Source organism: Portunus trituberculatus, chromosome 19, assembly GCF_017591435.1.
Source record: "Portunus trituberculatus isolate SZX2019 chromosome 19, ASM1759143v1, whole genome shotgun sequence".
Taxonomy (NCBI): Eukaryota; Metazoa; Arthropoda; class Malacostraca; order Decapoda; family Portunidae; genus Portunus; species Portunus trituberculatus.
Genome location: NC_059273.1, coordinates 2,770,001 through 2,775,000, shown reverse-complemented (window position 1 = coordinate 2,775,000; position 5,000 = coordinate 2,770,001). Strand labels below are relative to the sequence as shown.

Genomic DNA, 5,000 nt, shown 5'->3' with positions numbered 1-5,000 from the left:
GAAGAGGAGGAGGAGGAGGAGGAGGAGGAGGAGGAGTGGTGTATAGAGAATAGATGAAATTGCATGAGAGAAACATGATGAATGAATAAAAGAAAATATATTGATTTATTTTAGTAATTATCTACTATCAGAGAGAGAGAGAGAGAGAGAGAGAGAGAGAGAGAGAGAGAGCAATGAAACAATACATGATACGAACTACATATACACAAAAATAGATAAATGAATAAATAAATAACAGTAGTCATTTATCTATTCATATTTTCCCTCTAAACGAGTCACAATGGTGATTTTAATGTTATGATTTTTTTCCCTCCCCCCTACGGTATAATTCGTTCATTTACTTCAAAATGTCACACCGGTAATATTCCTGCAGCGTCATTTGTTACAGGTATTTATATATATTTATTTTTTGCCCCCGTCCCGCTGCTCGCTTCCCATAATGATCCATCCGTCTCTTGGTGTAGAATAATGACAGCAGCATGTATACAGCCAGCAGTGGTGATGATTAATACGAGGTTGTGATTATTGTTGCCTTTTTATTTCATGATTTGGTGCGTGTAATTAATGATAGGGTAAAGTAAACAAACTCACGGATCCACAGGTAGGTGTATAGATTTGTATGAAACGTGGAAGCTTGTTTAGGTAGACAGGTACTCACACACCTGTTATTGCTCCCCGTCACCGCTTCCCCAGACCCACCTCTTCTGATCGACACCAGCTCTCCATCTACTCTTATTAACTTTCCATACTTGTCTATCTATCATTCCACATTCGTATTAAAGTTGTCCATTAATACAGATATATTTTTCTTGTTTATTTTAATTATTTAATTCATGTCATCCTTTTCTCGTTTTATTGTTCATTTTCTTTTCCCAGCATCGCCTCCACTTCCTTCTTCATCCTTCCTATCAGTTCATCCTTTTTTTACGTTTGTCGATTTTCATTGCTTTATCTTTCCACTTCATTCATTCGCTCTATCTTTATTTTCCTTCGCTTTTCACTCTACTTCATTACATCCTTCCGGTCTATCTTTCTTTACATCAAATCCACTTTCTATTTCACCATTCTAGTCAGTTCTTCTAATTCTCCTTTTCTTACACTACTTCACATTTATCAACGTTATCCGTTTACTCTATTCCTCCCATCCACTTCTCATCTCACCCTTACAATCCACTTTTTTTTTACCTATTTTCCTTACACTACTCCACTTTTCCTCTCTATGTCCTCCACCCTGTTCGTATTTGATTCCATTGTCATCTCTACCTCATGTTCTCACTCCACCTTTGTAAATCCATCTTTCCTCGCCACTCTTGTTATCCACTTTACCACACGCCAGGGTTGTCATGAAAGTCTCTTCACATTAACCAGTAAGGAGCAAAATAAAAGACAATAGAAAGAATGATAGATGGAATATAAATCAGAAAAGAAGAGAAGAGAGGAAAATAGTTAGGAAAAACCGGAATGTATGACAGGTAAAGGAAAAAGATTAAAAGAATGGTAAAAAATAAAGGGAAAGAAGGAATTTATGACAGACAGACAAAATAAAAAAGACAAGAAGGAATAAGAACGAAAGGACATTTGAGTGACGGACAGAATAAGAGAAAGAAGAATAAAGAGAGAAATGAGAAATACAACAAAATGAAAGGGGAAAAAATGTAAAAAAGTGAAAGATAAAAAGGTAATAAAGACAAAGGAAAGAAAAATGTAACACAAATATTGAAAAAAGAATAAAGAGAAAAGAACAAAGAAATGGAAGTAAAATCAAGAAAAGAGCAGTCAACTTACCCTAGCTAAAGAGGCTGTTATAGTTAATTGTGGAGCTAACGGCCTTATTGGAGGGTGCTCTCTCTCTCTCTCTCTCTCTCTCTCTCTCTCTCTCTCTCTCTCTCTCTCTCTCTCTCTCTCTCTCTCTCTCTCTAATAGCGTACGATATCCCTGTTTTGTCGTCGTTATTAATGCTATTATTATTATCATTATTATTACTAGCATTACTATTATTGCTATCACGGTCATCAAGAAGCACAGTATATATATTTAAAAAAAAAGGCCATGAATCGAGGCATTATGTGCGTGTTGCAAAGGCAGGTTAGCAATATTGACTTGTCGACACAGCGGGGCGATGAGATTGCTGGTGTTGTGCTGATGGTGATGATGATTGTGATGATAGTGAGGGTGAGCACTGGGATTGTCAGGAATGTATTACTTTGTTGCTGCGTTTGGTGGTGATGGTTGTGATGATGATGGAATGGATTGGTGAATATGATAATGATAGTGATGGTTATGATGAGAATGGTGATGTATGTTCTGATGATGGTGATTGTGAGTGTTAAAGAAACGAAAGTATTGGTGAATGTGATGATGATAGTGATGATTAACCCCTTCAGCACCAAAATACGTTTCCATATTTATTCTAATTAGTGTATGGTGGTTTTTATAAAGGTTTAGAAACTCATGTCGGGGATTAAAATAGTGAAGACTGTGGCCACCAAACTTCTGACCTCCATAGACCCTTCCTAATATCAATAAAACGGTCTAATCATACACAAAGTTAGAATGAGTCCCAGTATTGAAGGGGTTAATAGTAAATATCAGCCTGGTTATTATTGTTATTGTGATGTATGTTAAAAAAAAACGAACATTGTGAAAAGGAGTTGTCATTGTCTTCCTCCTGGTGAATACAGTGTAAAATTAAAAGGTTGTTACTGATGATGCTGTTGATGATTGTTTGAAAGGTAAGCATTGATGAATATGTTGGTAGTCGTGGTTATTGTTGAATGGTCAGGCATTGTTGTAGTTGCTTTTGATGATAATGACAATGATACTGATGATTATGGCAAACGTTATGATTGTTATTGTTTTGCTGCATGTGATGATGACGATGATACTAATTATTGTTAAAAACGTGAGCGTCTATGTTTGTGTTATTACTGATGGATATGATTATGATATTAATGATTATTAGAGATGAGTGTGGAAAGCTTCACTACATCATATAGGAAGGTACAACAAATTATATTGCAATAACAACACGAAAACAAAATCAACAACATCAACTACAGCAGGATTAGACACAAAGATGAGTATTTGGAACGTAAACATCAGGAAATTAAACACCTTGTATATAAAACTAAAATAACTTATAGTGGCAGTGATGATATAAAGAGCAGCACGCATAACAAAGCAGTAACAACATCAGCATCACATTATGGCCGGAGGCTGTCCTTCATCCTAGGCCACTTTAACCTTTTCACTGCTCGCTGCGTCATTTTTTTCATTCCTAAGGTGTTGTCGAGAAAATATTTTGTGGTAGTGAAAAGGCAAGAGGGAACATAAAGATTAATGGTTTTGAATCATTATAAGGCAGTTTATGATGCTATATAGATAAAATATATGGTGTGGTTATGTCAAAGAAGGGAAAGGACGTGTTAGTTGCAGTGAATGAGTTTATATCTGAGCAGAAAGGCATCTGATCGTGGCTCGTGTTGTCAATCGCTTTATGTCTCGGCAGGATTATTTTAAAAGTCCATTGAGATGATTAATTCGGATTTTCATGTTTTCTTTGATGGTGCAAAATGAAACAGTCACTGAAATCATGAAAATACGAATTATTTTACGAATTTCATGAATTTCTTAAACTAGAGGCTATTTTTTTTCTCAGATTATATAAGATTTCATTAAAGTAGCGCTAGAATCATGGAAATATTGACTGCTTAAACTAGAGGCTTTTTCTTTTTTTAGATGACATAAAATTCCCATCAAAGTATCATTGAAATCATGAAAATACTTATGAAACCTTAGTTACTTCATCATGAGCTTATTTTTTCTTTTTTCTTTTGAGATGACATGAAATTTTGGTAAAGTATCAATAAAATCATGGAAAACAACAACCAGAACCTAAAAAGTAGTTGGGACAATATGCCAAGTATTTGAGAATGCAGTCGCTGAGATTGTAGGACAGAAAGTAACAGAAATAAATAAATCAATAGGAAAAAAATATCAGAAAAAGTAATAAAAAAGAAAGATACAGAAAATATGAGTAACAAAAATATTAAATGCTTTTGTTTCTATTTCGAGCCTAACCTAAATTAAAATCACTACTTTTTTCTCAGCAATTTTTTTTTCTTACTTTTTTTCCCATCCAGCAGGTAACCACTTGAAGCATCACGCTCATGGGCAAGGTAAGAGCGTCCATCCCTCTCTCCTCCCTTCCCTTCCTCCCTTTTGACAAGCCAGGCTGGTAGCAACAGTTTACGCCGAGTTGAAGTAGCGACAACCGGCGCGTAATGGCTGGTTAGACGGCAATAACAGAGCATCATTAGTGCATCGCCAGCAAGTATGTCAGTATTAATCGGCGCAGGTCCACAATGAGGCGTGTCAAATTGGCGCTCCGCAAAGCTGTATGTATTCTGTTGTACCTGTCAAGAGGAGCGACAGTGAAACGATGTAAGGAGTAAGGATTGGTCTAGGAATGTTATTATATAGAGAGAAATGTTACTGAAGAAATCGTGTAGGAAATAATAGTATGCGTTAAAGAAATTGTGCAAGAAAAGATGCTACCAGAAACATACTATATAAAAAAAAAAAGTGTCTATAAAATGATGGTACAAGAAAATAAATAGATAAAATTAATGAATCAATAAATAAGTGAACATTGTATATGGAGAAATGTTATTGAGGAAATCGTGTAGGAAATAATGGCATGGGTTAAAGAAATGGTACAAAAAAGATGGTAGCAGAAACATGTTACAAAAAGAGTATGTAAATTGGTACAAATGAACAAATTGAATAAATAAGAAAATAATAAATAAATAAAAAGGCAGAAAAAGAGAAAGAAACAGTTTACAAGAGGATAATGAAATAAGACTAATGATACAAGACTGTAATTAGTAAAACACAAGATATTAAGACATGGAAATTAAGAAACAAGAAAAAAAGAATAAAAAACAATAAACGAGGAAGAGGAAAACGAAAAAAAAGAAAACATAGATAAGAAAAATGAT

The 5,000-nt window shown here is 34.8% G+C and overlaps 1 protein-coding gene across 1 annotated transcript in view; it reads right to left on the bottom strand.

Moving 5' to 3' along the window:
• Positions 1-5,000, bottom strand: part of LOC123506186 (lachesin-like) — a 164,011-nt gene that overhangs the window by 147,699 nt on the left and 11,312 nt on the right. The window lies entirely within an intron of this gene.